The 23,600-nt window shown below is 43.9% G+C and overlaps 39 non-coding genes across 39 annotated transcripts; 20 read left to right on the top strand and 19 right to left on the bottom strand.

The window, feature by feature from the left end:
- Positions 1-17: 17 nt before the first annotated feature.
- Positions 18-91, top strand: trnam-cau (transfer RNA methionine (anticodon CAU)). Its single transcript has one exon. It is a non-coding gene; the product is annotated as a tRNA-Met (tRNA).
- A 796-nt stretch (positions 92-887) lies between these two features.
- trnal-cag (transfer RNA leucine (anticodon CAG)) lies at positions 888-970 on the bottom strand. Its single transcript has one exon. It is a non-coding gene; the product is annotated as a tRNA-Leu (tRNA).
- A 95-nt stretch (positions 971-1,065) lies between these two features.
- trnam-cau (transfer RNA methionine (anticodon CAU)) lies at positions 1,066-1,139 on the top strand. Its single transcript has one exon. It is a non-coding gene; the product is annotated as a tRNA-Met (tRNA).
- Positions 1,140-1,943: 804 nt separating this feature from the next.
- trnal-cag (transfer RNA leucine (anticodon CAG)) lies at positions 1,944-2,026 on the bottom strand. The gene has a single exon. It is a non-coding gene; the product is annotated as a tRNA-Leu (tRNA).
- Positions 2,027-2,121: 95 nt separating this feature from the next.
- Positions 2,122-2,195, top strand: trnam-cau (transfer RNA methionine (anticodon CAU)). The gene has a single exon. It is a non-coding gene; the product is annotated as a tRNA-Met (tRNA).
- Positions 2,196-2,998: 803 nt separating this feature from the next.
- On the bottom strand, positions 2,999-3,081 carry trnal-cag (transfer RNA leucine (anticodon CAG)). The gene has a single exon. It is a non-coding gene; the product is annotated as a tRNA-Leu (tRNA).
- A 95-nt stretch (positions 3,082-3,176) lies between these two features.
- trnam-cau (transfer RNA methionine (anticodon CAU)) lies at positions 3,177-3,250 on the top strand. Its single transcript has one exon. It is a non-coding gene; the product is annotated as a tRNA-Met (tRNA).
- An 804-nt stretch (positions 3,251-4,054) lies between these two features.
- On the bottom strand, positions 4,055-4,137 carry trnal-cag (transfer RNA leucine (anticodon CAG)). Its single transcript has one exon. It is a non-coding gene; the product is annotated as a tRNA-Leu (tRNA).
- A 95-nt stretch (positions 4,138-4,232) lies between these two features.
- Positions 4,233-4,306, top strand: trnam-cau (transfer RNA methionine (anticodon CAU)). Its single transcript has one exon. It is a non-coding gene; the product is annotated as a tRNA-Met (tRNA).
- A 796-nt stretch (positions 4,307-5,102) lies between these two features.
- trnal-cag (transfer RNA leucine (anticodon CAG)) lies at positions 5,103-5,185 on the bottom strand. Its single transcript has one exon. It is a non-coding gene; the product is annotated as a tRNA-Leu (tRNA).
- A 95-nt stretch (positions 5,186-5,280) lies between these two features.
- Positions 5,281-5,354, top strand: trnam-cau (transfer RNA methionine (anticodon CAU)). Its single transcript has one exon. It is a non-coding gene; the product is annotated as a tRNA-Met (tRNA).
- An 804-nt stretch (positions 5,355-6,158) lies between these two features.
- trnal-cag (transfer RNA leucine (anticodon CAG)) lies at positions 6,159-6,241 on the bottom strand. Its single transcript has one exon. It is a non-coding gene; the product is annotated as a tRNA-Leu (tRNA).
- A 95-nt stretch (positions 6,242-6,336) lies between these two features.
- On the top strand, positions 6,337-6,410 carry trnam-cau (transfer RNA methionine (anticodon CAU)). Its single transcript has one exon. It is a non-coding gene; the product is annotated as a tRNA-Met (tRNA).
- A 795-nt stretch (positions 6,411-7,205) lies between these two features.
- trnal-cag (transfer RNA leucine (anticodon CAG)) lies at positions 7,206-7,288 on the bottom strand. Its single transcript has one exon. It is a non-coding gene; the product is annotated as a tRNA-Leu (tRNA).
- Positions 7,289-7,383: 95 nt separating this feature from the next.
- trnam-cau (transfer RNA methionine (anticodon CAU)) lies at positions 7,384-7,457 on the top strand. Its single transcript has one exon. It is a non-coding gene; the product is annotated as a tRNA-Met (tRNA).
- Positions 7,458-8,261: 804 nt separating this feature from the next.
- trnal-cag (transfer RNA leucine (anticodon CAG)) lies at positions 8,262-8,344 on the bottom strand. The gene has a single exon. It is a non-coding gene; the product is annotated as a tRNA-Leu (tRNA).
- Positions 8,345-8,439: 95 nt separating this feature from the next.
- trnam-cau (transfer RNA methionine (anticodon CAU)) lies at positions 8,440-8,513 on the top strand. The gene has a single exon. It is a non-coding gene; the product is annotated as a tRNA-Met (tRNA).
- Positions 8,514-9,310: 797 nt separating this feature from the next.
- trnal-cag (transfer RNA leucine (anticodon CAG)) lies at positions 9,311-9,393 on the bottom strand. The gene has a single exon. It is a non-coding gene; the product is annotated as a tRNA-Leu (tRNA).
- A 95-nt stretch (positions 9,394-9,488) lies between these two features.
- Positions 9,489-9,562, top strand: trnam-cau (transfer RNA methionine (anticodon CAU)). Its single transcript has one exon. It is a non-coding gene; the product is annotated as a tRNA-Met (tRNA).
- Positions 9,563-10,367: 805 nt separating this feature from the next.
- Positions 10,368-10,450, bottom strand: trnal-cag (transfer RNA leucine (anticodon CAG)). The gene has a single exon. It is a non-coding gene; the product is annotated as a tRNA-Leu (tRNA).
- Positions 10,451-11,415: 965 nt separating this feature from the next.
- On the bottom strand, positions 11,416-11,498 carry trnal-cag (transfer RNA leucine (anticodon CAG)). Its single transcript has one exon. It is a non-coding gene; the product is annotated as a tRNA-Leu (tRNA).
- A 95-nt stretch (positions 11,499-11,593) lies between these two features.
- trnam-cau (transfer RNA methionine (anticodon CAU)) lies at positions 11,594-11,667 on the top strand. The gene has a single exon. It is a non-coding gene; the product is annotated as a tRNA-Met (tRNA).
- An 804-nt stretch (positions 11,668-12,471) lies between these two features.
- On the bottom strand, positions 12,472-12,554 carry trnal-cag (transfer RNA leucine (anticodon CAG)). The gene has a single exon. It is a non-coding gene; the product is annotated as a tRNA-Leu (tRNA).
- A 95-nt stretch (positions 12,555-12,649) lies between these two features.
- On the top strand, positions 12,650-12,723 carry trnam-cau (transfer RNA methionine (anticodon CAU)). Its single transcript has one exon. It is a non-coding gene; the product is annotated as a tRNA-Met (tRNA).
- A 797-nt stretch (positions 12,724-13,520) lies between these two features.
- Positions 13,521-13,603, bottom strand: trnal-cag (transfer RNA leucine (anticodon CAG)). Its single transcript has one exon. It is a non-coding gene; the product is annotated as a tRNA-Leu (tRNA).
- Positions 13,604-13,698: 95 nt separating this feature from the next.
- On the top strand, positions 13,699-13,772 carry trnam-cau (transfer RNA methionine (anticodon CAU)). The gene has a single exon. It is a non-coding gene; the product is annotated as a tRNA-Met (tRNA).
- An 805-nt stretch (positions 13,773-14,577) lies between these two features.
- Positions 14,578-14,660, bottom strand: trnal-cag (transfer RNA leucine (anticodon CAG)). Its single transcript has one exon. It is a non-coding gene; the product is annotated as a tRNA-Leu (tRNA).
- A 95-nt stretch (positions 14,661-14,755) lies between these two features.
- Positions 14,756-14,829, top strand: trnam-cau (transfer RNA methionine (anticodon CAU)). The gene has a single exon. It is a non-coding gene; the product is annotated as a tRNA-Met (tRNA).
- An 804-nt stretch (positions 14,830-15,633) lies between these two features.
- On the bottom strand, positions 15,634-15,716 carry trnal-cag (transfer RNA leucine (anticodon CAG)). The gene has a single exon. It is a non-coding gene; the product is annotated as a tRNA-Leu (tRNA).
- A 95-nt stretch (positions 15,717-15,811) lies between these two features.
- trnam-cau (transfer RNA methionine (anticodon CAU)) lies at positions 15,812-15,885 on the top strand. The gene has a single exon. It is a non-coding gene; the product is annotated as a tRNA-Met (tRNA).
- Positions 15,886-17,734: 1,849 nt separating this feature from the next.
- On the bottom strand, positions 17,735-17,817 carry trnal-cag (transfer RNA leucine (anticodon CAG)). The gene has a single exon. It is a non-coding gene; the product is annotated as a tRNA-Leu (tRNA).
- A 95-nt stretch (positions 17,818-17,912) lies between these two features.
- On the top strand, positions 17,913-17,986 carry trnam-cau (transfer RNA methionine (anticodon CAU)). The gene has a single exon. It is a non-coding gene; the product is annotated as a tRNA-Met (tRNA).
- An 804-nt stretch (positions 17,987-18,790) lies between these two features.
- trnal-cag (transfer RNA leucine (anticodon CAG)) lies at positions 18,791-18,873 on the bottom strand. The gene has a single exon. It is a non-coding gene; the product is annotated as a tRNA-Leu (tRNA).
- A 95-nt stretch (positions 18,874-18,968) lies between these two features.
- Positions 18,969-19,042, top strand: trnam-cau (transfer RNA methionine (anticodon CAU)). The gene has a single exon. It is a non-coding gene; the product is annotated as a tRNA-Met (tRNA).
- An 804-nt stretch (positions 19,043-19,846) lies between these two features.
- Positions 19,847-19,929, bottom strand: trnal-cag (transfer RNA leucine (anticodon CAG)). The gene has a single exon. It is a non-coding gene; the product is annotated as a tRNA-Leu (tRNA).
- Positions 19,930-20,024: 95 nt separating this feature from the next.
- trnam-cau (transfer RNA methionine (anticodon CAU)) lies at positions 20,025-20,098 on the top strand. Its single transcript has one exon. It is a non-coding gene; the product is annotated as a tRNA-Met (tRNA).
- A 980-nt stretch (positions 20,099-21,078) lies between these two features.
- On the top strand, positions 21,079-21,152 carry trnam-cau (transfer RNA methionine (anticodon CAU)). The gene has a single exon. It is a non-coding gene; the product is annotated as a tRNA-Met (tRNA).
- Positions 21,153-21,955: 803 nt separating this feature from the next.
- trnal-cag (transfer RNA leucine (anticodon CAG)) lies at positions 21,956-22,038 on the bottom strand. Its single transcript has one exon. It is a non-coding gene; the product is annotated as a tRNA-Leu (tRNA).
- Positions 22,039-22,133: 95 nt separating this feature from the next.
- On the top strand, positions 22,134-22,207 carry trnam-cau (transfer RNA methionine (anticodon CAU)). Its single transcript has one exon. It is a non-coding gene; the product is annotated as a tRNA-Met (tRNA).
- Positions 22,208-23,600: the final 1,393 nt, after the last annotated feature.

Consider the following 23,600-nt stretch of genomic DNA (forward strand, 5'->3'; position numbering starts at 1 on the left):
CCCGAGTCATAGCACATGCCTCGTTGGCGCAGTTAGGCAGCGCGTCAGTCTCATAATCTGAAGGTCGTGAGTTTGAGCCTCACACGGGGCAGGCTGGTGGTTTTTGATACATGGGAGCATGTAAATGAAAGAGCTGCTTTCTGTATCATTCCTTTTGTGCGTTTTTCCAGTCCTTCATATGCAATGTCATAGAAATCAAGTGTTCTTGTGGGAGTAATGTTGAACAAATGAAGCAATAGTATTACTCTCATATTTATGTAATATGCGTCAGTGTTGTTGCAGTATGTTTTTTTTAAGGCTAATGTAATTATATCGTTCCAATGACAAGTCTTGTCAATGATAAAGCAATGTTTTGCATGGCATTCCTTGAATCTTAGGCCATGACACTGCACCACATGCCCCCAAAACCCATGACCTTCAATTCCAAGAAATTTCCAAGAATCCTTGCCATGAAGTTCTACTGCATCCCCAAAACTTCAGTCCACTACATCCCAGTTAGACTCCCAAAATCACATTGCATACTCCCCCTAAAAAGAAAAGAAAAAAAGACATGAATAGCCTTTCATAAACAAGTTCTTCTTCCGGTAAACATCAGAACGTGGCATTCCTCGAAGTTCTGTTGGATCCCATTCTATAAACATGTCCAATTTCGTGAAATGTCTTGACTTGAAATTCCAAGAAAACTGCACGAAAACGCCACCGAATCCCATACATTGCACCAAAAGTGTTACTTTAAAGTCCATATTATGCAGGTCAGTGCAACTGCATTGTTTGGTTAACTCTAGCATGAACTGAAATGCAGTGCTTTGTCAACATTAATGCACTTCGGGGTGAACTTGCCAGAGGGTTCAAGACTCTAGCTTGAGCCCGCAGCCAAAGGTTAGGTTTGTCAGAAGTGGGATTCGAACCCACGCCTCCAGGGGAGACTGCGACCTGAACGCAGCGCCTTAGACCGCTCGGCCATCCTGACGTGAGGGCAAAGGGTGAGCAGTACTTTTGGAGCTGCACCGAATGGCAGATGATCTGGAAGCTAGTGGTTCTCCGCTCACCCGAGCCATAGCACATGCCTCGTTGGCGCAGTTAGGCAGCGCGTCAGTCTCATAATCTGAAGGTCGTGAGTTCGAGCCTCACATGGGGCAGGCTGGTGCTTTTTGATACACGGGAGCATGTAAATGAAAGAGCTGCTTTCTGTATCATTCCTTTTGTGCGTTTGTCCAGTCCTTCATATGCAATGTCATTGAAATCAAGTGTTTTTGTGGGACTAATGTTGAACAAATGCAGCAATAGTATTACTCTCATATTTATGTAATATGCGTCAGTGTTGTTGCAGTATGTTTTTTTTAAGGCTAATGTAATTCTATCATTCCAATGACAAGTCTTGTCAATGCTAAAGCAATGTTTTGCATGGCATTCCTTGAATCTTAGGCCATGACACTCCACCACATGCCCCCAAAACCCATGACCTTCAATTGCAAGAAATTTCCAAGAATCCTTGCCATGAAGTTCTACTGCATCCCCAAAACTTCAGTCCACCACATACCAGTTAGACTCCCAGAATCACATTGCATACTCCCCCTAAAAAGAAAATAAAAAAAGAAAAAAAGACATGAATAGCCTTTCATGAACAAGTTCTTCTTCCGGTAAACATCAGAACGTGGCATTCCTCGAAGTTCTGTTGGATCCCATTCTATAAACATGTCCAATTTCGTGAAATGTCTTGACTTGAAATTCCAAGAAAACTGCACGAAAACGCCACCGAATCCCATACATTGCACCAAAAGTGTTACTTTAAAGTCCATATTATGCAGGTCAGTGCAACTGCATTGTTTGGTTAACTCTAGCATGAACTGAAATGCAGTGCTTTGTCAACATTAATGCACTTCGGGGTGAACTTGCCAGAGGGTTCAAGACTCTAGCTTGAGCCCGCAGCCAAAGGTTAGGTTTGTCAGAAGTGGGATTCGAACCCACGCCTCCAGGGGAGACTGCGACCTGAACGCAGCACCTTAGACCGCTCGGCCATCCTGAAGTGAGGGCAAAGGGTGAGCAGTACTTTTGGAGCTGCACCAAATGGCAGATGATCTGGAAGCTAGTGGTTCTCCGCTCACCCGAGCCATAGCACATGCCTCGTTGGCGCAGTTAGGCAGCGCGTCAGTCTCATAATCTGAAGGTCGTGAGTTCGAGCCTCACACGGGGCAGGCTGGTGGTTTTTGATACATGGGAGCATGTAAATGAAAGAGCTGCTTTCTGTATCATTCCTTTTGTGCATTTTTCCAGTCCTTCATATGCAATGTCATAGAAATCAAGTGTTCTTGTGGGACTAATGTTGAACAAATGCAGCAATAGTATTACTCTCATATTTATGTAATATGCGTCAGTGTTGTTGCAGTATGTTTTTTTAAGGCTAATGTAATTCTATCATTCCAATGACAAGTCTTGTCAATGCTAAAGCAATGTTTTGCATGGCATTCCTTGAATCTTAGGCCATGACTCTGCACCACATGCCCCCAAAACCCATGACCTTCAATTCCAAGAAATTTCCAAGAATCCTTGCCATGAAGTTCTACTGCATCCCCAAAACTTCAGTCCACCACATCCCAGTTAGACTCCCAAAATCACATTGCATACTCCCCCTAAAAAGAAAAGAAAAAAAGAAAAAAAGACATGAATAGCTTTTCATAAACAAGTTCTTCTTCCGGTAAACATCAGAACGTGGCATTCCTCGAAGTTCTGTTGGATCCCGTTCTATAAACATGTCCAATTTCGTGAAATGTCTTGACTTGAAATTCCAAGAAAACTGCACGAAAACGCCACCGAATCCCATACATTGCACCAAAAGTGTTACTTTAAAGTCCATATTATGCAGGTCAGTGCAACTGCATTGTTTGGTTAACTCTAGCATGAACTGAAATGCAGTGCTTTGTCAACATTAATGCACTTCGGGGTGAACTTGCCAGAGGGTTCAAGACTCTAGCTTGAGCCCGCAGCCAAAGGTTAGGTTTGTCAGAAGTGGGATTCGAACCCACGCCTCCAGGGGAGACTGCGACCTGAACGCAGCGCCTTAGACCGCTCGGCCATCCTGACGTGAGGGCAAAGGGTGAGCAGTACTTTTGGAGCTGCACCGAATGGCAGATGATCTGGAAGCTAGTGGTTCTCCGCTCACCCGAGCCATAGTACATGCCTCGTTGGCGCAGTTAGGCAGCGCATCAGTCTCATAATCTGAAGGTCGTGAGTTCGAGCCTCACACGGGGCAGGCTGGTGCTTTTTGATACATGGGAGCATGTAAATGAAAGAGCTGCTTTCTGTATCATTCCTTTTGTGCGTTTTTCCAGTCCTTCATATGCAATGTCATAGAAATCAAGTGTTCTTGTGGGAGTAATGTTGAACAAATGCAGCAATAGTATTACTCTCATATTTATGTAATATGCGTCAGTGTTGTTGCAGTATGTTTTTTTAAGGCTAATGTAATTCTATCATTCCAATGACAAATCTTGTCAATGCTAAAGCAATGTTTTGCATGGCATTCCTTGAATCTTAGGCCATGACACTCCACCACATGCCCCCAAAACCCATGACCTTCAATTGCAAGAAATTTCCAAGAATCCTTGCCATGAAGTTCTACTGCATCCCCAAAACTTCAGTCCACCACATCCCAGTTAGACTCCCAGAATCACATTGCATACTCCCCCTAAAAAGAAAAGAAAAAAAGAAAAAAAAGACATGAATAGCCTTTCATAAACAAGTTCTTCTTCCGGTAAACATCAGAACGTGGCATTCCTCGAAGTTCTGTTGGATCCCATTCTATAAACATGTCCAATTTCGTGAAATGTCTTGACTTGAAATTCCAAGAAAACTGCACGAAAACGCCACCGAATCCCATACATTGCACCAAAAGTGTTACTTTAAAGTCCATATTATGCAGGTCAGTGCAACTGCATTGTTTGGTTAACTCAAGCATGAACTGAAATGCAGTGCTTTGTCAACATTAATGCACTTCGGGGTGAACTTGCCAGAGGGTTCAAAACTCTAGCTTGAGCCCGCAGCCAAAGCTTAGGTTTGTCAGAAGTGGGATTCGAACCCACGACTCCAGGGGAGACTGCGACCTGAACGCAGCGCCTTAGACCGCTCGGCCATCCTGACGTGAGGGCAAAGGGTGAGCAGTACTTTTGGAGCTGCACCGAATGGCAGATGATCTGGAAGCTAGTGGTTCTCCGCTCACCCGAGGCATAGCACATGCCTCGTTGGCGCAGTTAGGCAGCGCGTCAGTCTCATAATCTGAAGGTCGTGAGTTCGAGCCTCACACGGGGCAGGCTGGTGGTTTTTGATACATGGGAGCATGTAAATGAAAGAGCTGCTTTCTGTATCATTCCTTTTGTGCGTTTTTCCAGTCCTTCATATGCAATGTCATAGAAATCAAGTGTTCTTGTGGGAGTAATGTTGAACAAATGAAGCAATAGTATTACTCTCACATTTATGTAATATGCGTCAGTGTTGTTGCAGTATGTTTTTTTTAAGGCTAATGTAATTATATCGTTCCAATGACAAGTCTTGTCAATGCTAAAGCAATGTTTTGCATGGCATTCCTTGAATCTTAGGCCATGACACTGCACCACATGCCCCCAAAACCCATGACCTTCAATTCCAAGAAATTTCCAAGAATCCTTGCCATGAAGTTCTACTGCATCCCCAAAACTTCAGTCCACTACATCCCAGTTAGACTCCCAAAATCACATTGCATACTCCCCCTAAAAAGAAAAGAAAAAAAGACATGAATAGCCTTTCATAAACAAGTTCTTCTTCCGGTAAACATCAGAACGTGGCATTCCTCGAAGTTCTGTTGGATCCCATTCTATAAACATGTCCAATTTCGTGAAATGTCTTGACTTGAAATTCCAAGAAAACTGCACGAAAACGCCACCGAATCCCATACATTGCACCAAAAGTGTTACTTTAAAGTCCATATTATGCAGGTCAGTGCAACTGCATTGTTTGGTTAACTCTAGCATGAACTGAAATGCAGTGCTTTGTCAACATTAATGCACTTCGGGGTGAACTTGCCAGAGGGTTCAAGACTCTAGCTTGAGCCCGCAGCCAAAGGTTAGGTTTGTCAGAAGTGGGATTCAAACCCACGCCTCCAGGGGAGACTGCGACCTGAACGCAGCGCCTTAGACCGCTCGGCCATCCTGACGTGAGGGCAAAGGGTGAGCAGTACTTTTGGAGCTGCACCGAATGGCAGATGATCTGGAAGCTAGTGGTTCTCCGATCACCCGAGCCATAGCACATGCCTCGTTGGCGCAGTTAGGCAGCGCGTCAGTCTCATAATCTGAAGGTCGTGAGTTCGAGCCTCACACGGGGCAGGCTGGTGCTTTTTGATACACGGGAGCATGTAAATGAAAGAGCTGCTTTCTGTATCATTCCTTTTGTGCGTTTGTCCAGTCCTTCATATGCAATGTCATTGAAATCAAGTGTTTTTGTGGGACTAATGTTGAACAAATGCAGCAATAGTATTACTCTCATATTTATGTAATATGCGTCAGTGTTGTTGCAGTATGTTTTTTTTAAGGCTAATGTAATTCTATCATTCCAATGACAAGTCTTGTCAATGCTAAAGCAATGTTTTGCATGGCATTCCTTGAATCTTAGGCCATGACACTCCACCACATGCCCCCAAAACCCATGACCTTCAATTGCAAGAAATTTCCAAGAATCCTTGCCATGAAGTTCTACTGCATCCCCAAAACTTCAGTCCACCACATACCAGTTAGACTCCCAGAATCACATTGCATACTCCCCCTAAAAAGAAAATAAAAAAAGAAAAAAAGACATGAATAGCCTTTCATGAACAAGTTCTTCTTCCGGTAAACATCAGAACGTGGCATTCCTCGAAGTTCTGTTGGATCCCATTCTATAAACATGTCCAATTTCGTGAAATGTCTTGACTTGAAATTCCAAGAAAACTGCACGAAAACGCCACCGAATCCCATACATTGCACCAAAAGTGTTACTTTAAAGTCCATATTATGCAGGTCAGTGCAACTGCATTGTTTGGTTAACTCAAGCATGAACTGAAATGCAGTGCTTTGTCAACATTAATGCACTTCGGGGTGAACTTGCCAGAGGGTTCAAAACTCTAGCTTGAGCCCGCAGCCAAAGCTTAGGTTTGTCAGAAGTGGGATTCGAACCCACGCCTCCAGGGGAGACTGCGATCTGAACGCAGCGCCTTAGACCGCTCGGCCATCCTGACGTGAGGGCAAAGGGTGAGCAGTACTTTTGGAGCTGCACCGAATGGCAGATGATCTGGAAGCTAGTGGTTCTCCGCTCACCCGAGGCATAGCACATGCCTCGTTGGCGCAGTTAGGCAGCGCGTCAGTCTCATAATCTGAAGGTCGTGAGTTCGAGCCTCACACGGGGCAGGCTGGTGGTTTTTGATACATGGGAGCATGTAAATGAAAGAGCTGCTTTCTGTATCATTCCTTTTGTGCGTTTTTCCAGTCCTTCATATGCAATGTCATAGAAATCAAGTGTTCTTGTGGGAGTAATGTTGAACAAATGAAGCAATAGTATTACTCTCACATTTATGTAATATGCGTCAGTGTTGTTGCAGTATGTTTTTTTAAGGCTAATGTAATTATATCGTTCCAATGACAAGTCTTGTCAATGCTAAAGCAATGTTTTGCATGGCATTCCTTGAATCTTAGGCCATGACACTGCACCACATGCCCCCAAAACCCATGACCTTCAATTCCAAGAAATTTCCAAGAATCCTTGCCATGAAGTTCTACTGCATCCCCAAAACTTCAGTCCACTACATCCCAGTTAGACTCCCAAAATCACATTGCATACTCCCCCTAAAAAGAAAAGAAAAAAAGACATGAATAGCCTTTCATAAACAAGTTCTTCTTCCGGTAAACATCAGAACGTGGCATTCCTCGAAGTTCTGTTGGATCCCATTCTATAAACATGTCCAATTTCGTGAAATGTCTTGACTTGAAATTCCAAGAAAACTGCACGAAAACGCCACCGAATCCCATACATTGCACCAAAAGTGTTACTTTAAAGTCCATATTATGCAGGTCAGTGCAACTGCATTGTTTGGTTAACTCTAGCATGAACTGAAATGCAGTGCTTTGTCAACATTAATGCACTTCGGGGTGAACTTGCCAGAGGGTTCAAGACTCTAGCTTGAGCCCGCAGCCAAAGGTTAGGTTTGTCAGAAGTGGGATTCAAACCCACGCCTCCAGGGGAGACTGCGACCTGAACGCAGCGCCTTAGACCGCTCGGCCATCCTGACGTGAGGGCAAAGGGTGAGCAGTACTTTTGGAGCTGCACCGAATGGCAGATGATCTGGAAGCTAGTGGTTCTCCGATCACCCGAGCCATAGCACATGCCTCGTTGGCGCAGTTAGGCAGCGCGTCAGTCTCATAATCTGAAGGTCGTGAGTTCGAGCCTCACACGGGGCAGGCTGGTGCTTTTTGATACACGGGAGCATGTAAATGAAAGAGCTGCTTTCTGTATCATTCCTTTTGTGCGTTTGTCCAGTCCTTCATATGCAATGTCATTGAAATCAAGTGTTTTTGTGGGACTAATGTTGAACAAATGCAGCAATAGTATTACTCTCATATTTATGTAATATGCGTCAGTGTTGTTGCAGTATGTTTTTTTTAAGGCTAATGTAATTCTATCATTCCAATGACAAGTCTTGTCAATGCTAAAGCAATGTTTTGCATGGCATTCCTTGAATCTTAGGCCATGACACTCCACCACATGCCCCCAAAACCCATGACCTTCAATTGCAAGAAATTTCCAAGAATCCTTGCCATGAAGTTCTACTGCATCCCCAAAACTTCAGTCCACCACATACCAGTTAGACTCCCAGAATCACATTGCATACTCCCCCTAAAAAGAAAATAAAAAAAGAAAAAAAGACATGAATAGCCTTTCATGAACAAGTTCTTCTTCCGGTAAACATCAGAACGTGGCATTCCTCGAAGTTCTGTTGGATCCCATTCTATAAACATGTCCAATTTCGTGAAATGTCTTGACTTGAAATTCCAAGAAAACTGCACGAAAACGCCACCGAATCCCATACATTGCACCAAAAGTGTTACTTTAAAGTCCATATTATGCAGGTCAGTGCAACTGCATTGTTTGGTTAACTCAAGCATGAACTGAAATGCAGTGCTTTGTCAACATTAATGCACTTCGGGGTGAACTTGCCAGAGGGTTCAAAACTCTAGCTTGAGCCCACAGCCAAAGCTTAGGTTTGTCAGAAGTGGGATTCGAACCCACGCCTCCAGGGGAGACTGCGATCTGAACGCAGCGCCTTAGACCGCTCGGCCATCCTGACGTGAGGGCAAAGGGTGAGCAGTACTTTTGGAGCTGCACCGAATGGCAGATGATCTGGAAGCTAGTGGTTCTCCGCTCACCCGAGGCATAGCACATGCCTCGTTGGCGCAGTTAGGCAGCGCGTCAGTCTCATAATCTGAAGGTCGTGAGTTCGAGCCTCACACGGGGCAGGCTGGTGGTTTTTGATACATGGGAGCATGTAAATGAAAGAGCTGCTTTCTGTATCATTCCTTTTGTGCGTTTTTCCAGTCCTTCATATGCAATGTCATAGAAATCAAGTGTTCTTGTGGGAGTAATGTTGAACAAATGAAGCAATAGTATTACTCTCATATTTATGTAATATGCGTCAGTGTTGTTGCAGTATGTTTTTTTTTAAGGCTAATGTAATTATATCGTTCCAATGACAAGTCTTGTCAATGCTAAAGCAATGTTTTGCATGGCATTCCTTGAATCTTAGGCCATGACACTGCACCACATGCCCCCAAAACCCATGACCTTCAATTCCAAGAAATTTCCAAGAATCCTTGCCATGAAGTTCTACTGCATCCCCAAAACTTCAGTCCACTACATCCCAGTTAGACTCCCAAAATCACATTGCATACTCCCCCTAAAAAGAAAAGAAAAAAAGACATGAATAGCCTTTCATAAACAAGTTCTTCTTCCGGTAAACATCAGAACGTGGCATTCCTCGAAGTTCTGTTGGATCCCATTCTATAAACATGTACAATTTCGTGAAATGTCTTGACTTGAAATTCCAAGAAAACTGCACGAAAACGCCACCGAATCCCATACATTGCACCAAAAGTGTTACTTTAAAGTCCATATTATGCAGGTCAGTGCAACTGCATTGTTTGGTTAACTCTAGCATGAACAGAAATGCAGTGCTTTGTCAACATTAATGCACTTCGGGGTGAACTTGCCAGAGGGTTCAAGACTCTAGCTTGAGCCCGCAGCCAAAGGTTAGGTTTGTCAGAAGTGGGATTCGAACCCACGCCTCCAGGGGAGACTGCGACCTGAACGCAGCACCTTAGACCGCTCGGCCATCCTGAAGTGAGGGCAAAGGGTGAGCAGTACTTTTGGAGCTGCACCGAATGGCAGATGATGTGGAACCTAGTGGTTCACCGCTCACCCAAGCCGCAGCACATGCCTCGTTGGCGCAGTTAGGCAGCACGTCAGTCTCATAATCTGAAGGTCGTGAGTTCGAGCCTCACACGGGGCAGTCTGGTGCTTTTTGATACACGGGAGCATGTAAATGAAAGAGCTGCTTTCTGTATCATTCCTTTTGTGCGTTTGTCCAGTCCTTCATATGCAATGTCATTGAAATCAAGTGTTTTTGTGGGACTAATGTTGAACAAATGCAGCAATAGTATTACTCTCATATTTATGTAATATGCGTCAGTGTTGTTGCAGTATGTTTTTTTTTAAGGCTAATGTAATTCTATCATTCCAATGACAAGTCTTGTCAATGCTAAAGCAATGTTTTGCATGGCATTCCTTGAATCTTAGGCCATGACACTCCACCACATGCCCCCAAAACCCATGACCTTCAATTGCAAGAAATTTCCAAGAATCCTTGCCATGAAGTTCTACTGCATCCCCAAAACTTCAGTCCACCACATACCAGTTAGACTCCCAGAATCACATTGCATACTCCCCCTAAAAAGAAAATAAAAAAAGAAAAAAAGACATGAATAGCCTTTCATGAACAAGTTCTTCTTCCGGTAAACATCAGAACGTGGCATTCCTCGAAGTTCTGTTGGATCCCATTCTATAAACATGTCCAATTTCGTGAAATGTCTTGACTTGAAATTCCAAGAAAACTGCACGAAAACGCCACCGAATCCCATACATTGCACCAAAAGTGTTACTTTAAAGTCCATATTATGCAGGTCAGTGCAACTGCATTGTTTGGTTAACTCAAGCATGAACTGAAATGCAGTGCTTTGTCAACATTAATGCACTTCGGGGTGAACTTGCCAGAGGGTTCAAAACTCTAGCTTGAGCCCGCAGCCAAAGCTTAGGTTTGTCAGAAGTGGGATTCGAACCCACGCCTCCAGGGGAGACTGCGATCTGAACGAAGCGCCTTAGACCGCTCGGCCATCCTGACGTGAGGGCAAAGGGTGAGCAGTACTTTTGGAGCTGCACCGAATGGCAGATGATCTGGAAGCTAGTGGTTCTCCGCTCACCCGAGGCATAGCACATGCCTCCTTGGCGCAGTTAGGCAGCGCGTCAGTCTCATAATCTGAAGGTCGTGAGTTCGAGCCTCACACGGGGCAGGCTGGTGGTTTTTGATACATGGGAGCATGTAAATGAAAGAGCTGCTTTCTGTATCATTCCTTTTGTGCGTTTTTCCAGTCCTTCATATGCAATGTCATAGAAATCAAGTGTTCTTGTGGGAGTAATGTTGAACAAATGAAGCAATAGTATTACTCTCACATTTATGTAATATGCGTCAGTGTTGTTGCAGTATGTTTTTTTTAAGGCTAATGTAATTATATCGTTCCAATGACAAGTCTTGTCAATGCTAAAGCAATGTTTTGCATGGCATTCCTTGAATCTTAGGCCATGACACTGCACCACATGCCCCCAAAACCCATGACCTTCAATTCCAAGAAATTTCCAAGAATCCTTGCCATGAAGTTCTACTGCATCCCCAAAACTTCAGTCCACTACATCCCAGTTAGACTCCCAAAATCACATTGCATACTCCCCCTAAAAAGAAAAGAAAAAAAGACATGAATAGCCTTTCATAAACAAGTTCTTCTTCCGGTAAACATCAGAACGTGGCATTCCTCGAAGTTCTGTTGGATCCCATTCTATAAACATGTCCAATTTCGTGAAATGTCTTGACTTGAAATTCCAAGAAAACTGCACGAAAACGCCACCGAATCCCATACATTGCACCAAAAGTGTTACTTTAAAGTCCATATTATGCAGGTCAGTGCAACTGCATTGTTTGGTTAACTCTAGCATGAACTGAAATGCAGTGCTTTGTCAACATTAATGCACTTCGGGGTGAACTTGCCAGAGGGTTCAAGACTCTAGCTTGAGCCCGCAGCCAAAGGTTAGGTTTGTCAGAAGTGGGATTCAAACCCACGCCTCCAGGGGAGACTGCGACCTGAACGCAGCGCCTTAGACCGCTCGGCCATCCTGACGTGAGGGCAAAGGGTGAGCAGTACTTTTGGAGCTGCACCGAATGGCAGATGATCTGGAAGCTAGTGGTTCTCCGATCACCCGAGCCATAGCACATGCCTCGTTGGCGCAGTTAGGCAGCGCGTCAGTCTCATAATCTGAAGGTCGTGAGTTCGAGCCTCACACGGGGCAGGCTGGTGCTTTTTGATACACGGGAGCATGTAAATGAAAGAGCTGCTTTCTGTATCATTCCTTTTGTGCGTTTGTCCAGTCCTTCATATGCAATGTCATTGAAATCAAGTGTTTTTGTGGGACTAATGTTGAACAAATGCAGCAATAGTATTACTCTCATATTTATGTAATATGCGTCAGTGTTGTTGCAGTATGTTTTTTTTAAGGCTAATGTAATTCTATCATTCCAATGACAAGTCTTGTCAATGCTAAAGCAATGTTTTGCATGGCATTCCTTGAATCTTAGGCCATGACACTCCACCACATGCCCCCAAAACCCATGACCTTCAATTGCAAGAAATTTCCAAGAATCCTTGCCATGAAGTTCTACTGCATCCCCAAAACTTCAGTCCACCACATACCAGTTAGACTCCCAGAATCACATTGCATACTCCCCCTAAAAAGAAAATAAAAAAAGAAAAAAAGACATGAATAGCCTTTCATGAACAAGTTCTTCTTCCGGTAAACATCAGAACGTGGCATTCCTCGAAGTTCTGTTGGATCCCATTCTATAAACATGTCCAATTTCGTGAAATGTCTTGACTTGAAATTCCAAGAAAACTGCACGAAAACGCCACCGAATCCCATACATTGCACCAAAAGTGTTACTTTAAAGTCCATATTATGCAGGTCAGTGCAACTGCATTGTTTGGTTAACTCAAGCATGAACTGAAATGCAGTGCTTTGTCAACATTAATGCACTTCGGGGTGAACTTGCCAGAGGGTTCAAAACTCTAGCTTGAGCCCGCAGCCAAAGCTTAGGTTTGTCAGAAGTGGGATTCGAACCCACGCCTCCAGGGGAGACTGCGATCTGAACGCAGCGCCTTAGACCGCTCGGCCATCCTGACGTGAGGGCAAAGGGTGAGCAGTACTTTTGGAGCTGCACCGAATGGCAGATGATCTGGAAGCTAGTGGTTCTCCGCTCACCCGAGGCATAGCACATGCCTCGTTGGCGCAGTTAGGCAGCGCGTCAGTCTCATAATCTGAAGGTCGTGAGTTCGAGCCTCACACGGGGCAGGCTGGTGGTTTTTGATACATGGGAGCATGTAAATGAAAGAGCTGCTTTCTGTATCATTCCTTTTGTGCGTTTTTCCAGTCCTTCATATGCAATGTCATAGAAATCAAGTGTTCTTGTGGGAGTAATGTTGAACAAATGAAGCAATAGTATTACTCTCATATTTATGTAATATGCGTCAGTGTTGTTGCAGTATGTTTTTTTTTAAGGCTAATGTAATTATATCGTTCCAATGACAAGTCTTGTCAATGCTAAAGCAATGTTTTGCATGGCATTCCTTGAATCTTAGGCCATGACACTGCACCACATGCCCCCAAAACCCATGACCTTCAATTCCAAGAAATTTCCAAGAATCCTTGCCATGAAGTTCTACTGCATCCCCAAAACTTCAGTCCACTACATCCCAGTTAGACTCCCAAAATCACATTGCATACTCCCCCTAAAAAGAAAAGAAAAAAAGACATGAATAGCCTTTCATAAACAAGTTCTTCTTCCGGTAAACATCAGAACGTGGTATTCCTCGAAGTTCTGTTGGATCCCATTCTATAAACATGTACAATTTCGTGAAATGTCTTGACTTGAAATTCCAAGAAAACTGCACGAAAACGCCACCGAATCCCATACATTGCACCAAAAGTGTTACTTTAAAGTCCATATTATGCAGGTCAGTGCAACTGCATTGTTTGGTTAACTCTAGCATGAACAGAAATGCAGTGCTTTGTCAACATTAATGCACTTCGGGGTGAACTTGCCAGAGGGTTCAAGACTCTAGCTTGAGCCCGCAGCCAAAGGTTAGGTTTGTCAGAAATGGGATTCGAACCCACGCCTCCAGGGGAGACTGCGACCTGAACGCAGCACCTTAGACCGCTCGGCCATCCTGAAGTGAGGGCAAAGGGTGAGCAGTACTTTTGGAGCTGCACCGAATGGCAGATGATGTGGAACCTAGTGGTTCACCGCTCACCCAAGCCGCAGCACATGCCTCGTTGGCGCAGTTAGGCAGCACGTCAGTCTCATAATCTGAAGGTCGTGAGTTCGAGCCTCACACGGGGCAGTCTGGTGCTTTTTGATACACGGGAGCATGTAAATGAAAGAGCTGCTTTCTGTATCATTCCTTTTGTGCGTTTGTCCAGTCCTTCATATGCAATGTCATTGAAATCAAGTGTTTTTGTGGGACTAATGTTGAACAAATGCAGCAATAGTATTACTCTCATATTTATGTAATATGCGTCAGTGTTGTTGCAGTATGTTTTTTTTTAAGGCTAATGTAATTCTATCATTCCAATGACAAGTCTTGTCAATGCTAAAGCAATGTTTTGCATGGCATTCCTTGAATCTTAGGCCATGACACTCCACCACATGCCCCCAAAACCCATGACCTTCAATTGCAAGAAATTTCCAAGAATCCTTGCCATGAAGTTCTACTGCATCCCCAAAACTTCAGTCCACCACATACCAGTTAGACTCCCAGAATCACATTGCATACTCCCCCTAAAAAGAAAATAAAAAAAGAAAAAAAGACATGAATAGCCTTTCATAAACAAGTTCTTCTTCCGGTAAACATCAGAACGTGGCATTCCTCGAAGTTCTGTTGGATCCCATTCTATAAACATGTCCAATTTCGTGAAATGTCTTGACTTGAAATTCCAAGAAAACTGCACGAAAACGCCACCGAATCCCATACATTGCACCAAAAGTGTTACTTTAAAGTCCATATTATGCAGGTCAGTGCAACTGCATTGTTTGGTTAACTCTAGCATGAACAGAAATGCAGTGCTTTGTCAACATTAATGCACTTCGGGGTGAACTTGCCAGAGGGTTCAAGACTCTAGCTTGAGCCCGCAGCCAAAGGTTAGGTTTGTCAGAAGTGGGATTCGAACCCACGCCTCTAGGGGAGACTGCGACCTGAACGCAGCGCCTTAGACCGCTCGGCCATCCTGACGTGAGGGTTAAGGGTGAACAGTACTTTTGGAGCTGCACCGAATGGCAGATGATGTGGAACCTAGTGGTTCACCGCTCACCCAAGCCGCAGCACATGCCTCGTTGGCGCAGTTAGGCAGCACGTCAGTCTCATAATCTGAAGGTCGTGAGTTCGAGCCTCACACGGGGCAGTCTGGTGCTTTTTGATACACGGGAGCATGTAAATGAAAGAGCTGCTTTCTGTATCATTCCTTTTGTGCGTTTGTCCAGTCCTTCATATGCAATGTCATTGAAATCAAGTGTTTTTGTGGGACTAATGTTGAACAAATGCAGCAATAGTATTACTCTCATATTTATGTAATATGCGTCAGTGTTGTTGCAGTATGTTTTTTTTAAGGCTAATGTAATTCTATCATTCCAATGACAAGTCTTGTCAATGCTAAAGCAATGTTTTGCATGGCATTCCTTGAATCTTAGGCCATGACACTCCACCACATGCCCCCAAAACCCATGACCTTCAATTGCAAGAAATTTCCAAGAATCCTTGCCATGAAGATCTACTGCATCCCCAAAACTTCAGTCCACCACATACCAGTTAGACTCCCAGAATCACATTGCATACTCCCCCTAAAAAGAAAATAAAAAAAGAAAAAAAGACATGAATAGCCTTTCATGAACAAGTTCTTCTTCCGGTAAACATCAGAACGTGGCATTCCTCGAAGTTCTGTTGGATCCCATTCTATAAACATGTCCAATTTCGTGAAATGTCTTGACTTGAAATTCCAAGAAAACTGCACGAAAACGCCACCGAATCCCATACATTGCACCAAAAGTGTTACTTTAAAGTCCATATTATGCAGGTCAGTGCAACTGCATTGTTTGGTTAACTCTAGCATGAACTGAAATGCAGTGCTTTGTCAACATTAATGCACTTCGGGGTGAACTTGCCAGAGGGTTCAAGACTCTAGCTTGAGCCCGCAGCCAAAGGTTAGGTTTGTCAGAAGTGGGATTCGAACCCACGCCTCCAGGGGAGACTGCGACCTGAACGCAGCACCTTAGACCGCTCGGCCATCCTGACGTGAGGGCAAAGGGTGAGCAGTACTTTTGGAGCTGCACCGAATGGCAGATGATCTGGAAGCTAGTGGTTCTCCGCTCACCCGAGTCATAGCACATGCCTCGTTGGCGCAGTTAGGCAGCGCGTCAGTCTCATAATCTGAAGGTCGTGAGTTCGAGCCTCACACGGGGCAGGCTGGTGCTTTTTGATACATGGGAGCATGTAAATGAAAGAGCTGCTTTCTGTATCATTCCTTTTGTGCGTTTTCCAGTTCTTCATATGCAATGTCATAGAAATCAAGTGTTCTTGTGGGACTAATGTTGAACAAATGCAGCAATAGTATTACTCTCATATTTATGTAATATGCGTCAGTGTTGTTGCAGTATGTTTTTTTAAGGCTAATGTAATTCTATCATTCCAATGACAAGTCTTGTCAATGCTAAAGCAATGTTTTGCATGGCATTCCTTGAATCTTAGGCCATGACTCTGCACCACATGCCCCCAAAACCCATGACCTTCAATTCCAAGAAATTTCCAAGAATCCTTGCCATGAAGTTCTACTACATCCCCAAAACTTCAGTCCACCACATCCCAGTTAGACTCCCAAAATCACATTGCATACTCCCCCTAAAAAGAAAAGAAAAAAAGACATGAATAGCCTTTCATAAACAAGTTCTTCTTCCGGTAAACATCAGAACGTGGCATTCCTCGAAGTTCTGTTGGATCCCATTCTATAAACATGTCCAATTTCGTGAAATGTCTTGACTTGAAATTCCAAGAAAACTGCACGAAAACGCCACCGAATCCCATACATTGCACCAAAAGTGTTACTTTAAAGTCCATATTATGCAGGTCAGTGCAACTGCATTGTTTGGTTAACTCTAGCATGAACAGAAATGCAGTGCTTTGTCAACATTAATGCACTTCGGGGTGAACTTGCCAGAGGGTTCAAGACTCTAGCTTGAGCCCGCAGCCAAAGGTTAGGTTTGTCAGAAGTGGGATTCGAACCCTCGTCTCTAGGGGAGACTGCGACCTGAACGGAGCGCCTTAGACCGCTCGGCCATCCTGACGTGAGGGCTAAGGGTGAGCAGTACTTTTGGAGCTGCACCGAATGGCAGATGATCTGGAAGCTAGTGGTTCTCCGCTCACCCGAGCCATAGCACATGCCTCGTTGGCGCAGTTAGGCAGCGCGTCAGTCTCATAATCTGAAGGTCGTGAGTTCGAGCCTCACCCGGGGGCAGGCTGGTGCTTTTTGATACATGGGAGCATGTAAATGAAAGAGCTGCTTTCTGTATCATTCCTTTTGTGCGTTTTTCCAGTCCTTCATATGCAATGTCATAGAAATCAAGTGTTCTTGTGGGACTAATGTTGAACAAATGCAGCAATAGTATTACTCTCATATTTATGTAATATGCGTCAGTGTTGTTGCAGTATGTTTTTTTAAGGCTAATGTAATTCTATCATTCCAATGACAAGTCTTGTCAATGCTAAAGCAATGTTTTGCATGGCATTCCTTGAATCTTAGGCCATGACTCTGCACCACATGCCCCCAAAACCCATGACCTCAATTCCAAGAAATTTCCAAGAATCCTTGCCATGAAGTTCTACTACATCCCCAAAACTTCAGTCCACCACATCCCAGTTAGACTCCCAAAATCACATTGCATACTCCCCCTAAAAAGAAAAGAAAAAAAGAAAAAAAGACATGAATAGCCTTTCATAAACAAGTTCTTCTTCCGGTAAACATCAGAACGTGGCATTCCTCGAAGTTCTGTTGGATCCCATTCTATAAACATGTACAATTTCGTGAAATGTCTTGACTTGAAATTCCAAGAAAACTGCACGAAAACGCCACCGAATCCCATACATTGCACCAAAAGTGTTACTTTAAAGTCCATATTATGCAGGTCAGTGCAACTGCATTGTTTGGTTAACTCTAGCATGAACAGAAATGCAGTGCTTTGTCAACATTAATGCACTTCGGGGTGAACTTGCCAGAGGGTTCAAAACTCTAGCTTGAGCCCGCAGCCAAAGCTTAGGTTTGTCAGAAGTGGGATTCGAACCCACGCCTCCAGGGGAGACTGCGACCTGAACGCAGCGCCTTAGACCGCTCGGCCATCCTGACGTGAGGGCAAAGGGTGAGCAGTACTTTTGGAGCTGCACCGAATGGCAGATGATCTGGAAGCTAGTGGTTCTCCGCTCACCCGAGGCATAGCACATGCCTCGTTGGCGCAGTTAGGCAGCGCGTCAGTCTCATAATCTGAAGGTCGTGAGTTCGAGCCTCACATGGGGCAGGCTGGTGGTTTTTGATACATGGGAGCATGTAAATGAAAGAGCTGCTTTCTGTATCATTCCTTTTGTGCGTTTTTCCAGTCCTTCATATGCAATGTCATAGAAATCAAGTGTTCTTGTGGGAGTAATGTTGAACAAATGAAGCAATAGTATTACTCTCATATTTATGTAATATGCGTCAGTGTTGTTGCAGTATGTTTTTTTTAAGGCTAATGTAATTATATCGTTCCAATGACAAGTCTTGTCAATGCTAAAGCAATGTTTTGCATGGCATTCCTTGAATCTTAGGCCATGACTCTGCACCACATGCCCCCAAAACCCATGACCTTCAATTCCAAGAAATTTCCAAGAATCCTTGCCATGAAGTTCTACTACATCCCCAAAACTTCAGTCCACCACATCCCAGTTAGACTCCCAAAATCACATTGCATACTCCCCCTAAAAAGAAAAGAAAAAAAGAAAAAAAGACATGAATAGCCTTTCATAAACAAGTTCTTCTTCCGGTAAACATCAGAACGTGGCATTCCTCGAAGTTCTGTTGGATCCCATTCTATAAACATGTACAATTTCGTGAAATGTCTTGACTTGAAATTCCAAGAAAACTGCACGAAAACGCCACCGAATCCCATACATTGCACCAAAAGTGTTACTTTAAAGTCCATATTATGCAGGTCAGTGCAACTGCATTGTTTGGTTAACTCTAGCATGAACAGAAATGCAGTGCTTTGTCAACATTAATGCACTTCGGGGTGAACTTGCCAGAGGGTTCAAGACTCTAGCTTGAGCCCGCAGCCAAAGGTTAGGTTTGTCAGAAGTGGGATTCGAACCCACGCCTCTAGGGGAGACTGCGACCTGAACGCAGCGCCTTAGACCGCTCGGCCATCCTGATGTGAGGGTTAAGGGTGAACAGTACTTTTGGACCTGCACCGAATGGCAGATGATGTGGAACCTAGTGGTTCACCGCTCACCCAAGCTGCAGCACATGCCTCGTTGGCGCAGTTAGGCAGCGCGTCAGTCTCATAATCTGAAGGTCGTGAGTTCGAGCCTCACACGGGGCAGGCTGGTGCTTTTTGATACATGGGAGCATGTAAATGAAAGAGCTGCTTTCTGTATCATTCCTTTTGTGCGTTTTTCCATTCCTTCATATGCAATGTCATAGAAATCAAGTGTTCTTGTGGGACTAATGTTGAACAAATGCAGCAATAGTATTACTCTCATATTTATGTAATATGCGTCAGTGTTGTTGCAGTATGTTTTTTTAAGGCTAATGTAATTCTATCATTCCAATGACAAGTCTTGTCAATGCTAAAGCAATGTTTTGCATGGCATTCCTTGAATCTTAGGCCATGACACTCCACCACATGCCCCCAAAACCCATGACCTTCAATTGCAAGAAATTTCCAAGAATCCTTGCCATGAAGTTCTACTACATCCCCAAAACTTCAGTCCACCACATCCCAGTTAGACTCCCAAAATCACATTGCATACTCCCCCTAAAAAGAAAAGAAAAAAAGAAAAAAAGACATGAATAGCCTTTCATAAACAAGTTCTTCTTCCGGTAAACATCAGAACGTGGCATTCCTCGAAGTTCTGTTGGATCCCATTCTATAAACATGTACAATTTCGTGAAATGTCTTGACTTGAAATTCCAAGAAAACTGCACGAAAACGCCACCGAATCCCATACATTGCACCAAAAGTGTTACTTTAAAGTCCATATTATGCAGGTCAGTGCAACTGCATTGTTTGGTTAACTCTAGCATGAACAGAAATGCAGTGCTTTGTCAACATTAATGCACTTCGGGGTGAACTTGCCAGAAGGGTTCAAGACTCTAGCTTGAGCCCGCAGCCAAAGGTTAGGTTTGTCAGAAGTGGGATTCGAACCCACGCCTCCAGGGGAGACTGCGACCTGAACGCAGCGCCTTAGACCGCTCGGCCATCCTGACGTGAGGGCAAAGGGTGAACAGTACTTTTGGAGCTGCACCGAATGGCAGATGATCTGGAAGCTAGTGGTTCTCCGCTCACCCGAGCCATAGCACATGCCTCGTTGGCGCAGTTAGGCAGCGCGTCAGTCTCATAATCTGAAGGTCGTGAGTTCGAGCCTCACACGGGGCAGTCTGGTGCTTTTTGATACATTGGAGCATGTAAATGAAAGAGCTGCTTTCTGTATCATTCCTTTTGTGCGTTTTCCAGTCCTTCATATGCAATGTCATAGAAATCAAGTGTTCTTGTGGGACTAATGTTGAACAAATGCAGCAATAGTATTACTCTCATATTTATGTAATATGCGTCAGTGTTGTTGCAGTATGTTTTTTTAAGGCTAATGTAATTCTATCATTCCAATGACAAGTCTTGTCAATGCTAAAGCAATGTTTTGCATGGCATTCCTTGAATCTTAGGCCATGACTCTGCACCACATGCCCCCAAAACCCATGACCTTCAATTCCAAGAAATTTCCAAGAATCCTTGCCATGAAGTTCTACTACATCCCCAAAACTTCAGTCCACCACATCCCAGTTAGACTCCCAAAATCACATTGCATACTCCCCCTAAAAAGAAAAGAAAAAAAGAAAAAAAGACATGAATAGCCTTTCATAAACAAGTTCTTCTTCCGGTAAACATCAGAACGTGGCATTCCTCGAAGTTCTGTTGGATCCCATTCTATAAACATGTACAATTTCGTGAAATGTCTTGACTTGAAATTCCAAGAAAACTGCACGAAAACGCCACCGAATCCCATACATTGCACCAAAAGTGTTACTTTAAAGTCCATATTATGCAGGTCAGTGCAACTGCATTGTTTGGTTAACTCTAGCATGAACAGAAATGCAGTGCTTTGTCAACATTAATGCACTTCGGGGTGAACTTGCCAGAGGGTTCAAGACTCTAGCTTGAGCCCGCAGCCAAAGGTTAGGTTTGTCAGAAGTGGGATTCGAACCCACGCCTCTAGGGGAGACTGCGACCTGAACGGAGCGCCTTAGACCGCTCGGCCATCCTGACGTGAGGGCTAAGGGTGAGCAGTACTTTTGGAGCTGCACCGAATGGCAGATGATCTGGAAGCTAGTGGTTCTCCGCTCACCCGAGCCACAGCACATGCCTCGTTGGCGCAGTTAGGCAGCGCGTCAGTCTCATAATCTGAAGGTCGTGAGTTCGAGCCTCACCCGGGGCAGGCTGGTGGTTTTTGATACATGGGAGCATGTAAATGAAAGAGCTGCTTTCTGTATCATTCCTTTTGTGCGTTTTTCCAGTCCTTCATATGCAATGTCATAGAAATCAAGTGTTCTTGTGGGACTAATGTTGAACAAATGCAGCAATAGTATTACTCTCATATTTATGTAATATGCGTCAGTGTTGTTGCAGTATGTTTTTTTAAGGCTAATGTAATTCTATCATTCCAATGACAAATCTTGTCAATGCTAAAGCAATGTTTTGCATGGCATTCCTTGAATCTTAGGCCATGACACTCCACCACATGCCCCCAAAACCCATGACCTTCAATTGCAAGAAATTTCCAAGAATCCTTGCCATGAAGTTCTACTGCATCCCCAAAACTTCAGTCCACCACATCCCAGTTAGACTCCCAGAATCACATTGCATACTCCCCCTAAAAAGAAAAGAAAAAAAGAAAAAAAGACATGAATAGCCTTTCATAAACAAGTTCTTCTTTCGGTAAACATCAGAACATGGCATTCCTCGAAGTTCTGTTGGATCCCATTCTATAAACATGTCCAATTTCGTGAAATGTCTTTACTTGAAATTCCAAGAAAACTGCACGAAAACGCCACCGAATCCCATACATTGCACCAAAAGTGTTACTTTAAAGTCCATATTATGCAGGTCAGTGCAACTGCATTGTTTGGTTAACTCTAGCATGAACTGAAATGCAGTGCTTTGTCAACATTAATGCACCTCGGGGTGAACTTGCCAGAGGGTTCAAGACTCTAGCTTGAGCCCGCAGCCAAAGGTCAGGTTTGTCAGAAGTGGGATTCGAACCCACGCCTCCAGGGGAGACTGCGACCTGAACGCAGCGCCTTAGACCGCTCGGCCATCCTGACGTGAGGGCTAAGGGTGAGCAGTACTTTTGGAGCTGCACCGAATGGCAGATGATGTGGAACCTAGTGGTTCACCGCTCACCCAAGCCGCAGCACATGCCTCGTTGGCGCAGTTAGGCAGCACGTCAGTCTCATAATCTGAAGGTCGTGAGTTCGAGCCTCACACGGGGCAGTCTGGTGCTTTTTGATACACGGGAGCATGTAAATGAAAGAGCTGCTTTCTGTATCATTCCTTTTGTGCGTTTGTCCAGTCCTTCATATGCAATGTCATTGAAATCAAGTGTTTTTGTGGGACTAATGTTGAACAAATGCAGCAATAGTATTACTCTCATATTTATGTAATATGCGTCAGTGTTGTTGCAGTATGTTTTTTTAAGGCTAATGTAATTCTATCATTCCAATGACAAGTCTTGTCAATGCTAAAGCAATGTTTTGCATGGCATTCCTTGAATCTTAGGCCATGACACTCCACCACATGCCCCCAAAACCCATGACCTTCAATTGCAAGAAATTTCCAAGAATCCTTGCCATGAAGTTCTACTGCATCCCCAAAACTTCAGTCCACCACATACCAGTTAGACTCCCAGAATCACATTGCATACTCCCCCTAAAAAGAAAATAAAAAAAGAAAAAAAGACATGAATAGCCTTTCATGAACAAGTTCTTCTTCCGGTAAACATCAGAACGTGGCATTCCTCGAAGTTCTGTTGGATCCCATTCTATAAACATGTCCAATTTCGTGAACTGTCTTGACTTGAAATTCCAAGAAAACTGCACGAAAACGCCACAGAATCCCATACATTGCACCAAAAGTGTTACTTTAAAAGTCCATATTATGCAGGTCAGTGCAACTGCATTGTTTGGTTAACTCTAGCATGAACTGAAATGCAGTGCTTTGTCAACATTAATGCACTTCGGGGTGAACTTGCCAGAGGGTTCAAGACTCTAGCTTAAGCCCGCAGCCAAAGGTTAGGTTTGTCAGAAGTGGGATTCGAATCGACGCCTCCAGGGGAGACTGCGACCTGAACGCAGCGCCTTAGACCGCTCGGCCATCCTGACGTGAGGGCTTAGGGTGAGCAGTACTTTTGGAGCTCAATTGGTTCATGTGTGTGTTTATTTGAAAGCCTTTGCTTTAAAATTGCAAGGAAATTACATCATGATAAATTTCTGTGTCAAATGCATACAAGTGTGTTTAGTGTTTTGCAAATCACTGTGTGTACTGTTTTGCAAAAAGTGTGAAGCTGACAATGTGCTTACAGCTGTGCAAATCTAGGCCTGTGTTTTGCTCCTTGAGTGTAAGGTTTTGCTTATTGTGGAAAAGTTCTAGTTTTAGTGTGTAAGCAATCGAAAAAAACTGTAATGATCAATGATGTTTTTGATAAAGTGAATAAACCAGGAATAGGATTAGCTCTGTATGCAGATGACGGAGCACTATGGAAGAGATATAATATTAAAAGTGTGGGTAAAGGTATATAGGAGTCAATTAAAGAAGTGGAAAAATGGTCATTGGATTGGGGTCTAAAGTTTTCAGTATCTAAAACACAATATATGATATTCACAAAGAA

The sequence above is a fragment of the Pimephales promelas genome, chromosome 24 (genome assembly GCF_988280905.1).
Source record: "Pimephales promelas chromosome 24, fPimPro1.hap1.1, whole genome shotgun sequence".
NCBI lineage: Eukaryota > Metazoa > Chordata > Actinopteri > Cypriniformes > Leuciscidae > Pimephales > Pimephales promelas.